General features: G+C 42.9%; 1 protein-coding gene across 5 annotated transcripts in view; it reads left to right on the top strand.

Annotated features, from left to right (window-relative positions):
• The window catches only part of sulf1 (sulfatase 1), a 77,960-nt gene that overhangs the window by 42,676 nt on the left and 22,979 nt on the right, over window positions 1-12,305 (top strand). The gene's annotated exons all lie outside the window — the stretch shown is intronic.

Raw genomic sequence — 12,305 nt, 5'->3', positions numbered from 1 at the left:
ACAATTTGAAAAATTGTAAAAGATATTTATTGAAGATTTTGTGTATAATGCCACATTCAAATGCTCCACAAAATGCTTTTTACTTCTCTTAATATTTAAACTTTGCCGCAGACAGGCTTGAAGGTAGCTGAGTGTGATTATACTTGAAAAATCCCTTTGTTTTAAGAGTCAAGTAAGTGACTTCTCTCTGTTTTTCAGTCGATTGAATTAGTGCGGTCACCTACCAGCCCACAAAAATCACAGAACTTATCCTTCTGACCTAGTTTTCCTAAATGACAAAATTATACTGTGGTCCTGTTCAGAGTTGATTGCTTTTACCAGGCACAATTAGCGTGAAATATAACAGACTGGCTTACATCTCAATACTCTGGCAGTGTCAATATGTGTTACTGAATGGGGAGGCTGGAGAGAGATGGAGAACTCTAACTTCAAACTTTCAGCATTGACGAGACCGATCCATAAATCCACATTTTGGGTTTCACCCAACAGCGTTTAGATTGAGTTTCTGATTGGCCTGGACTCAGAGCACAGCAAAAGTAACGCATTTTTTTTGGGGGTGGGGGGGTGGGGTGGGGGGTATACAGCACCGACTGCCAGTTCAGAAGAGAAGGGGAGATCCTTTAAACAGTTTAGCTTCACTGTACTACAAACAAGAGCACGAGCAGCTGCTGCAAATAATTAGGTTCTGGGGGGTAGACGCTTGCCAAGACAAACGTTGTTCCAGTAGCAGCGCTGCCATCATTCGAATCTAGTGTGTGTGGTGTGTGGTGTGGTGTGTGTGTGTGGTGTGTGAGTGAAAGCTAGAAGTGAAGTAATTCATTCTTTTGATAAGTATGGTGTGTGTAAGGGAAGAGCAGAGGTCATATCTATGTATTTTATTATTTGTACAAATGGGTGGAAGGATGTGCGTGAGTGTCCTTTAAATGCCAGCAACAGTGAATCAGAGACTTCCCAGACATCTTGCGTGACTTCATATGTGCCGACTTATGAACAAGGTCAAAGGCATCCGTAGCAGACTGATTATTAAAGGAAATGAAAAAGGCACTAAATATGGATATGTGATGGTTGTAATAGGTGCTGTGCTTGTCCACATCTAGTATGTGTGAGGCAGTGGAGTTTCATGGCAGTCCTCAGCAGGTATTTTAGTTTTCCACTCTTTCTCATTAACTCCAAATAAAAAAAACCACTAGATGAGTTTTGACAGGGCTCCATCTCCTCCCCATCTCCACCATAATTTAATCTCAGCTGACTCAGACTGTTATCATACTTCATTTTACCTCCTCCTAACTTTGACCCAACAATGACAGAAGTCACATTTATGAATTCTATCATTATAGGGTTCTGTTGGTTGCAGTGAAATTGAAAGCTTTACAGTTTTCCATTCTTCTATATGAATAGGAAGATACTCGCCAATGAAAAAAAAAAGGGAGTTGAGATTGTGTTGAAATGGAGAAAAACTGGATCTGGAACTGGAGAGTTGCGGATTATCCAAAGTGCCATGAACATTTCAAACTACACCTAATCAGTTAAAGTGGCTGATTTAATAGATACTCTTACTGAATTACGCAACATCTTTGCTATGGAAGACTAAGGAAATGTCAGTTCTTAGCATTTTTATCTTTATGGAAAATACAGAAAAGATGCTATATAACCACAGTTTGTGTGTGTTCTCTTGTGTGTGAGGATGTTAAGAAAAGATTTCCTAAACCATGCTCTCCTCCGGCACTTGTTTATCTCTTCAACTTAATGATAGTGTTCCTTATACTAGCCTGATTGCATAGTAGCGCTGCAGTAGATTGCACAGTCCTATCACTGCAAATGGCCAGTATTTGAACAGTGAGCATTTGGCATGCTTTTATTTATGTGGGCGCTAGAAAGTCTATCTTTAGATGAGTCAGCCACTTTCTCAGTTCCTTTAGTTGTCCTTACTGATCAAATATTGCTATGGAGTTTCAGCGCACACATACATAACAGGCCTTAAGCGAGAGGTGTCCTTGACTTTTGAGGACGAATCTCCAGGGAAATATGCCAAGCATATCTGGATGAGTCTAGAAACACACACACTCTCACACATCGTAGATCTATTTGGAGGTATTTGGGATCTCACAATAGCACCCCCAAGTGTTTGTTCAGCCTCTCATTTGAGCAGTAAAGGTCAGGGCATGCAAACATCACATACAGCTCATCGTTGGTAGGAATGCCTGGTGCTTCTTTTTTTTTGCGCCTGGCATTCATCCCCTTTGTCTTGACCCTGTGCAGACCTGGCTATGCAACAGCCAGGACTGACCCCTGACCAAGTCCTTGTAATTTTTGACATGAGAATGAATGGAGCAAGAGAAGATGTGGGATTCCCGTTAGTGGCTAAAACTGCACATTAAGGGAATAAAGCCCGAGTGAGAGAAAGAGGATTTTAATGCCTTTTCTGTGATGTCCGGAGCGGCTTTTGTTCAAATGTCACTGCACATAGATGCGGCATGGACTTAAGAGGGAGAGAAGAGAAAGCTGGGTCAGGAGAGGGGGAAGTGGAAGAAGGGGATAAAGAGGAGGAGGCCAAGATAAGAGAAAGGGAGGTGTGAACATGTGATAAAGAGGGGAGGAAAGCCAAGGGTTTTTGAAGTGGAAGGAAAAGATCCAGCGATCTTGTCGTGATCAGAGGCCGGATCTTGTGCACGCGTTCTTGGTTGTCACCCACACGTGCACACATTTGAAACACATGGACACAAATATAATCTTCTTGTGGTGCAGGCATGCACAAAAGAGAAACATAGGGGGAAAAAAAACATGTACACACACACACACATATACACACACATTATCCACAAGCTTAGCCCCCCTCTGTCCTCCACCCCCCAGAGAGCTGCACTGTCCCTGCTTTGTCATCTCTCTTGTCCAATAATCCCCTCCCCAGGGAGAAGCAATCTGTTTTAGGTTTGAAAGAGAAAGGGCCCTGCCTGTATCACGTACAATTAAGCAGCCGTCAGAATGCGTCGGCGTAAGTTTGGAGGGAGAAGTGCTGCCACTGGGGGGTTGTCCCTTTCATCCGCCGCCTTTCCAGAATTGAGATAATGGGGTGGGAGGGTTGGAGGGATGGGAATGGAGGGGGTGGGTGGGTGAGTTCGGGGGAATGAATACGTTTCCTCACCCCTCCATCCAGCTCCACAGCTCGACTAATAGAAGCCAGCATGCGTTTGTTTCAGCTCTTCTGCTCCCTTTCTTTCCTTCTCCCCCTGGAGCGGGCAAACACATTCAGCCTCTGCCAGCGCTCCCCTCCTCTGCCCGTGTGCATCTATGTGTGTGTGTGTGTGTGCATGCACAAGTAGTTATGTGTGTGGACTTGGCCATGTGCTCCTGGTAGCCTCTGGTCCTGTTTGCCCTTACTCAGACGGCCCCGACTTTGCCATGTGGATGCTGGATCTTTTGAACAGTTGTAGTATTAAAGGTTGAGTAACTTTGTTTATACTGACAAGGTCCAGCATTGCATGACACGCATTATCTTCGCTTTGCTTTTCTTGAATCGCCCGAGGCAAGTTCAGCTGAGTTTGGCTTGTGTCTCTTGAACATGTTGGGATGATGTATTGGCTGCATTCCTTCAACTTTGGCTTATATGTAAAGGAATGGGAGCGTTTAGAGGGGTAAGCTTCCTGTTTTATGCCTTGTAAGCTAATTAGTCATTCAGTAGATATCATATTTTAGGTATTTTACAACACACTAAGATGTGGAATTTTTACCAAGCAGGATAAAGTTAATTAAATTATAAATGACGTTAGAGCATGCTTTGGAAAGCCACACACTGAGCCAGAGGCAATGGAAAGGAGAGCTCCCCTGTGTACAAATTACAGGTTACGTGTCTGTCTGTGTTCAAGTCTGACTGATTCCTTCTCTGACTGTTTGAGTAAATGACTGGTGCGTGCACACTAGTATATATGATATCCAAATACGCATATGTGCCCACAGGCATCGAGGGGGGTGGGGGTGCTGAAGGGGCACAGGTGCAATCAGACGAATTTGTTTTTTATGAGTGGTATCACGTTGGTGTGTCACAGCCATGGAGAAGTTCATGGCATCCAGGGTCACGCAGGCTGGTTGTCATGGTCTATGTTGGTCTATGGTTCCCAGAGAATATGCCTACACATGCTCCACATTTTAGGGGTGTTTAGTTTCATGCGCCAGCAGCAGCAGCAGCACTTAACTGGGGTTTGCTGACTGAGCTGCTACTATCTCACCCTGAAGAATTACTTTTTTTTTTCTTTCTTTTTAATGATTGGCACTTGGAGTGGAGTTGGTTTGTACATGGCCAAAAATGTTATTGCGCTAAAAACAACATTTTTCATATCAGTCAATAACGATAATTATCATGACAAATGTCAAATCGTTATTTCTTTTGAGTTTAAAGGCTGATTTTCGCTCCTGAATGAAAGCTGGAGAAACCAGATTGAGGTTTTAAATGATTCTTTATGGTCAGAATATGACAAACACTTGCCAAACACTTACCTAACCAATCTAAAACCTACCTTGCACAATGCAGACCTCTTTTGATTGGCAGTTCATGAATCATGTCTGAGCATGGAAATGAATTATATCAAACATTTATTGACCACTTGTTATATTTCTATTGAGGACAATTATATCATTTATACAGCTATAATTATCATTGTTTTTTGTACACATACGAAGTAAATGTTGAATGCTCATTGGCATTTCATTCACTTATATCAGCAGTAGGTGCCTTTATGGATCAGTAGATAGCACTGTTTCCATAAGAGTAAGCATATTTTAGGCCAGTTGACTCGTGGCTAAAAGGAAAAAAAGGTCACTCAGTCTGGCCTGTGCAGCAAGCATATCCTGACAGTATTATCAGAGCTCAAAATCAAGCTAGCTTATCAGCTCAACCTCAACAGTTATTGGTAACAGTAAATTTATAATTTAGTACACTACATTTATTTATTGGAGTTTTTGTCTGATTTTGTGTTTTTCTGAGGTGCATATAGGTGTCTGTCTGTCTGGTTGGAATCATTTCATAATATATTTTTAGGCTTTATATTCCTTTTAATGCAGTACTTGTCCATTTAGAAACAGAATGTTTTGTTTATGTATTTTTCCCTGCTGCAACATCTGTCTGTATTGAAATTGCCATAATTCTCTTCAGACTGTATAATGAGTGAAGAGAAGTCTATTTTTATTCTAAGCACAGACCCATACAAACACAGAGATGGAACAATCTGCTATGTAAAACATTTGTCTACCTTTTAATAAATCTAGTCAACACATTGCGGTGCACATAGAGAGAGAGAGAGAGAGAGAGAAGCCCATTTCTCCCTAATTACTTGTTACTACTCAACAACACATCTTTTTTCCCCCCTTGTCAGTGTCCGTGTTATACAAGAAAGAGAATTCAAGTCACACTTCTCAAGTCAGTAGTCAGTGAACATTACAGGGCTATTGAACTTGGTAAACTGCCGAGCTGTAAGAGAAAAAAAACCCTTCAGACTTTTGCTCTCTCTCACTCTTTTTCTTTCTCTCTCTCTCTTTCTCTGTGCCACCATGCTGCTGATTTCATGGAAAAGAAGTCAATCTCTTTATTCTTGACAATTACCTCAGTGGAAACCCATTGAAGCAATTTGCCATAGCTCTCTTTTGTGGTAAAAGGAATAATTTATCTGGGGTATATTTGACGCGTCAAAAGAGACAAGAAAGCCACCCATGAGCGAGCAGTGCGTTTCTGCTCCCCTCTCGCTCTGACTCTCTCTGGAGCTCTCGCAGCCTGATAGAGTGTTTCTGATGGGAGTGTGGGTTTTGACAAGAAAGTGGCTGGAGGAATATAAATGTGCTGTACTTTATTCATCTGAGGTCGTCTATCGCTAATGGTTTCCATTCATGGCTTAGAATAGATTTTACAATAAAGTGCTCGCTTTAAGCTCATATCATATAACTTTGGCTGCTGATCTTCTGATTGTGATTCCATGTTTTCATATCACACTATAAATCAGAGGACTGCCGCTCCCACACACACACACACAAACACCTCTCTCTCTCTCTCTCTCTCTCTCTGTCTCTCTCTCTCTCTCTCTCACCCTCTTGAATGATAAATCTGCTTTTCCACTTGTAAAATTGAGGCGCACTTGAAAAGCAAGCCTCCTGGAAGAGCAGTACACATCTTAGGAAAAAACATTAAGGCTCATGTATTTTAATGTGCATTAAGTTTCCATCAGGGCACTGAACATAATGTTAATGAGTATACATGAGTGATACCAGTTGTGTTGAGTGACACTGAGCCCCATTTGTCAGAGGTTACCAGCATGAGGCTTTTGCTCAGATATACAGAGCTCGACAAAGGGGCGGCCACGGTTCAGGATATGAACATTTAAATACACACCACCTTCAGGATAGGAACACACATGCACACACCCATACACAAATAAATACAGGCAGCTTTCCCCATTTCTGAAATGACCTTGTGTGTTTTTTAATCATTTCCCTCTTGGGGTGCTCCAATCCCCCTCATGATTTCCAACAGACCACCTGGTGGCCCGCAAGCCATTCCCACTTTGAAGTCTTTTGGACCCGGATTCATTTAATTATACATTAAGATGCATCCATAATATTGATGGGGTGGCCTGGCAGCCTTGGCACTACAAAGGGTCTCTTACCAGGTCCGAGAGGGGTTTGAGTAATAGCCGCAAATGCACCCACTCTAGGTTCACATTTCGCTGAATTGAGGCCATTCTTCCTCATTAAAGTGGCCCGCGTTGTTCCCCAAACACACTGCATACCAATGGATGGGAATCATTTCTAGTTATAATATCTTAAGATGTATAGTTGTAACATGGTTGAAATGAAAATTCTGAATGTGCCTATCAAGGTAGAAAGTGGTGAAGCCATAAACATGTCGGAACAAAGAGCCAGTGATCTCCCCTCACTGCCCTGCACTTGGTTTTCTCACTGGAATTTTGTCATAGATCCTATACCAATTTGGGCATTTTGGTCAAACAAATCAGTGGAGTTAAGAGTCTGAAAACACCAAGGTTTGAGCCCATTCCCAGTGCGTGCCCGCAGCCAAGTGAGTGCACTGGGACAGAGCTCTCCTTCAGCGAGCCCAGTTGCGGCTGACGGGTGGGTCTTGGTGGGTACAATGTGCTGCCCTTGGCCCGCCGGGGACAGCGGGCCCCGACACAGGCCCTCCTCAGTGTGAAAGGCCCTCGTCAGTCCTCGTGGCAGCAGACCAGCCAAATTCCCTCGGATTACAGAAATATTTGGACAAACCTCAGTATTAATCTAAGAACTCGCCATAATAATTTTTTCCCCTCTGAAATGGAGTGCAGTCAGCCTACACTGAAAAATGTCACCGGTCTGAGGCAAAAAGAAGTCCAACACTGTTGTCATCCATCTTTATCTCTTCTGCATTGTTTCTCAGATTACTATATCTCTACCCTATAATTTCTATTTCCTGTTTGCCTAGTGGATGATGAATTATGACTGTACACTGAGAGGCTTTTACTGTTGCTAATCATGCAGCCTATGGTCACACAACAGCCTTCAGATTTCAAACTATGCCATCAGACTTTAATTCCCCTCTCTTTGCCATTATTCCTCTGTGACTTGGCTGCCTTAGAGGTGGACTGGGCAAATAGAGAGGAAGCGAGAAAGAGAGAGAGAGAGAATGGACCGAAGTAAGAGGGGATTTGAGGTGCTTTGAAATGGCCATTGTCCTTAATAGCAAGGCCCTTTTATGAACGAGTGATTTACTTTAGTGGGGCATGGCGTCTGGTTTGGGTTTGACTTGCATCTTGTTTTGGGAAAAGTGAACCCCCTCACCTCCAGACGCTCCATGTTAACTTGAACAAGATCCAAAGTCAGTGAGTAGATGCACGTTAGTGGACAAATATGCCGCTTTATGGGATTCATGGCGGTCAATCAGTGTGGTTTTTACAGAAGAACTCCCTCGTGTATTCTCAGTGCGTCTGCTGTTTTTCAGTGACAGCTGATAAATGTACAGACTGCCTCTGCTGACTGAACAGAAACTTAGAGAGATGCAGCCTGTTTGCCATTGATAAAATGAATATGCAGGCTGATCACAACCAGACTTTTGTTACCTTCATACCTCTGCACTGAACCCCCTCCACTCAATTTTTTTTCTTCCCTCTGAGTTTCCCCTCTTCACCCCTGTGTGTGGGTAGCCTCAGGTTGCTGAGGTTAGGTTAAACAAGCCACCATCAAAGCCATATTACCACTTGGGTCAGAGGAGGGTCAGGGTGCAGCAGGGTGTGTGGTTTGAGGCCCTAACTGGAGGGCACAACTGCCAGCCAGCCGAATAGTACTGCCCTGGATGGTTACACAAGCAGCAAATCTATTATGCTCAGCTTTACTCGGCGCACAAAGCACAGCTGTCGGTGTAGCCATACCAAATCACTGAGCAATGCTGGTTGTGCCAAAGAACAGTAAGTGAAAGAGCTGTTTTCTGCAAGTAAAGTAGGAAAAAACCTTTACTATCATGAAAGTAAAGATTAGTAGGGTGTTGAGGTGTTCTAAAAGTCCCTTGTGTTGATGGCTATTAATCTGAAAATTGCACATCTTTTATGTATCTGGCAGCTGTGGGACTGAAAACTCCATAGTGGCCTTTTTGTTCTCATCCTTTGAACCCCTGGGCATTTTGCGTTCCTCCGATCCATCCCCAATATTCTTCCCCCAGCTTAACCATGATGAGTACAGTAAAGGCTCATTTAAAGGGTCATTAGTGCTAATCCTCCAAAACAATGAGGAAGGAGAAACAATGTGCTCCCTAGTCCTCTGAATCTGTCCAGGAATAAAGACCTCTTGTCTGCTCCACAGATGTATAGAAGAAGGCTGCTCTACTTATATCACGCTAGATGACATAAATAAATGACTCATTCAAAATTAAGGGTTTATGAAAATGACATGAAACATTATTCTCACAGAGGGTTCTCAAGGGGTTCATACTATTGGCAACACATATTTAAACTTAGATCTTGGAGGCAAGTAAGAAGCAGTGGCAACAACAGAAGAGAGATTGAGAAGCCAAGTATGTAATAACTTTCAGATTCAGCATATTCACTCATACGGTTTTCTGTATTTACAGTGTGTAAGTTGTTAGTTTTAAACACACACAGCAATGTTTAGAGCTGGATGTATTGGGTACCTACCCTACTGCCTCTCATGCTAAAGTGCGCCTAAAGGCAAGCACTGCGGATAACACACTGTTAAGCGTGTGTACTAAACAAAACACTCAAAAGTGACTGTGTTTGAACACACGGATGTAATTCAGTTAATCTTATGCAGTTAATCCCGATAACTAGCAATGATTAAAGCGGTTTTTAAACTGTCCAATCTGGGCAATTTAAGTACTTTCCAACTCTCAAATCTGGAACAGATATTGTTTTTAATATACAAATTAATAGAATATATTATGTATGTACCATTAAGTCAGGATTTTTCAGTAAAACTGAATGCATTTTTGAACCATGTTCTGCATTCATTTTTATCTCCTTGCATTGAGGAGTGGTGATATTATGCATGTTTGTATGAGTGTTTGCATTCAATACTGCAGTTTGGAATGCTCTAGATCAACACAAACCATAGAAGACATTAGTGGTACACTCATATTTTTGTTTTGACTGCTTAACTATGTTTTAGATGTATGTAAGGAAGAAATGTCTGCCAAATATTCTAAATTGCAATTTTCATCATGAGTGAAGTCACACTTTCTATTTTTCCTCCATGTGAACAGGGGACTTGCTACACATGCCATAGGTCGTAATACAGCCATCAGTTCATCTCTGCTCTACAAAGAGCAGCTGCTAATCTCCACACACTGGTCTTGTCAGTTAGCTCAGTACTTCTCCAGCAGCTTTATGTCCCCTATGTCATATTAACACAGGAAAGTCAGGGTTCTAAGGATGCTATAAAAATGAATGAGGGGTCACTTTGAGATGGGCAGCTGTCAAATGATCCAGGCATACGCAGAGCTCATTGAAATCCTTTTGCTCATAAGTGAACTTCAAATGACCTAGTGAGGAAAGTGGATCAGGTGAAATTAAGTTAGGAGGAGAGGTAGCCCAAAGGACAAGGGGAGGTCTCGCTCTTTTTAATTTTTTTTCCCCCTTTTGGCAGCAGCTGTGTCGTTTTGCCTGCGTAACTTCGGCCCATTTCTCATTGGTTGTTATGTGTGGCACTTTATTAGCCCTGCCATCTCAGTCATTTCAGACAGTGTAGCCATTGATACCAGTATAACAAACCACATCAGCGCCACAAGGTTTGTATCAGATTCCACAATGAAGCTTCTTGTCTGTTTTCTCACTTCTCTAAGTCGCATGAAGAGGCTATTGCTGGGAACCATTGGCATGTAAAATTGAATTCGCACTGGGTGCTAACATTACACTAGCTGGCTGACTGGCTTACAGTTGATTTCAGGCCTTCCACAGCTTTACAGAAATAGAGACTTGAGTTTTGTCTAGATTTGGGCTGTGTCTATTGTTTCTGGGATGAGTTCCCATTTATGTAGGAGGACTTGGACCCTCACAGCAGGACAATGTGTTTTTGTGGGAGAAAGACTTGCGTGTGTTAGTGTCTTATGACTTTTCGCGTGTCACCATATGTTTGTACAGTAGTTTGTGTTGTGTGTGTAATTCACTGTGAGGTTCCATGCACTCTGCCACCCTGTGCTGGAGGAGTGTTTGTCCAAACGGCGCCAATGTTTGCACAGGGCTGTCACGATGACTGGGCTGGCTGGGCCCCGGACACGGCTCGTCTGAAACGCTGGACAGACCAAAGTGCTCTTAAAGCTTTCGTCTGAAGCTCTGCTTATCACGGGCAACATCTAACTTGAGGAAGAGCAGATAAGCGATGTAGAGCGAAGAGAGAGACATGACTTTTCTCACATATTCACACAATTGGACGCTGTGATGCTGGTGGATTTTGAAGATAATTTGTGAGGTTGTTGTGTTATGGTAGGGCATCTGTTTGACACATCAGTAAGAGTAGGCGTTTTAGTTTGTGTAACGTAAGCTTCTCCTGTGTTGGACAAAACCATTATGAAACGATATGTTAGGACTGATCTGTGGAAATGGTCTTGCTTTTTCTTTACTATCCTCTATCACCCTATTATCTACACAATTCATGAACTGTTTAAAGCCTCAGTTATAGATCAGCACAGGGCATTAATGACTAAAATGATTTGCATTTCTCCCTTTAAAAATGTTTACACACTTAAACAAGTGTCCTAAATTATGTGTCAGACACCATTAATTATCAGTTATTTTAGTTTATAGTCTCTTGTCTTTGCCGGTTTGGACTGGCCTTTCATAGAAATTAGGGTAAGGGAGAAGGGGGGGCACTCAGTGGGGTTTGACAAGGCTCAGGTGTCATAGACCTGCCATTTGCTTTCAGGCCATTAACTCAGAATAGGGAGCAGTATGGTGCCACTCAGTGGGACTGCTGTCCATAAGGCACTTTTTCACAGGCAATGATGGAGTACTCATTATTACAGTGTCATGGTTCATTTCATAGCCACAAGCCATTCTTTCACATATATTGTTGTTATAGAATGTTACCTGTTAATTTAAATCGTCATCATTGCAGTTTTGTCTATATTACCTGTGCACTCAGTCGTGTAATGGTGACAGCATGATGACCAAATTCTATTGGCATCTGTGTTTTACTGAAGGTGGGGTGAGCTTAGGCTTAAGTTTAAAATCAGTTTTGTGCTGATCACTGGCATGTAGGCAGAGAATATGTAGACTTTTTATGGCCAACCATGACATTGTAAGTGAGCAAGAGCCTGCAAAGTGCTGTGATGACTCAGTGGTAATCTGTGATTGGCGACAGTGGCACTGGGATTAATGTAGCGGAACCCTCTCTCCGCCTCCCGTGCCCCCTAACCCCCTCCCCACTCCCCCCCTAGTGTGGTCCCATCCTCCCCACCGGCCCTCTGTCACGCTTGACTCACCAGGGGGTGACTTTTGAGTGACAGGTGGACGGTGGGCCGCGATTGGCTCGCACGGGAGAGTGGCTGTGGGTGTTTTGAGCGCAGGCAGCCAATGGCGCGGTCCCGGCACACTCTGGCTTGAACAACAGCTCTTCAGTGGAGATGGAGAGTTTCCGTGTGTGAGTGTGAGTTATCTGACACAGACGGAGAGAGTGAAAAACACAAGAAAAAGTACAAGGATATTATGAGAAAAGACCAAATAAAGTAAGACTCATGGGATTCTCTGAGGTGAGATGCGTGTTTCTAGATCTTCACTGCTCTGTTGTTGTTTAAAATGTTCTTGTGGGTTGCTGTGATCTAGTCGGGT

Source organism: Lates calcarifer, linkage group LG24 (assembly GCF_001640805.2).
Source record: "Lates calcarifer isolate ASB-BC8 linkage group LG24, TLL_Latcal_v3, whole genome shotgun sequence".
Taxonomy (NCBI): Eukaryota; Metazoa; Chordata; class Actinopteri; family Centropomidae; genus Lates; species Lates calcarifer.
Note: the sequence above shows the minus strand (reverse complement) of the source record. Positions and strands in the feature narration are given on the sequence as shown.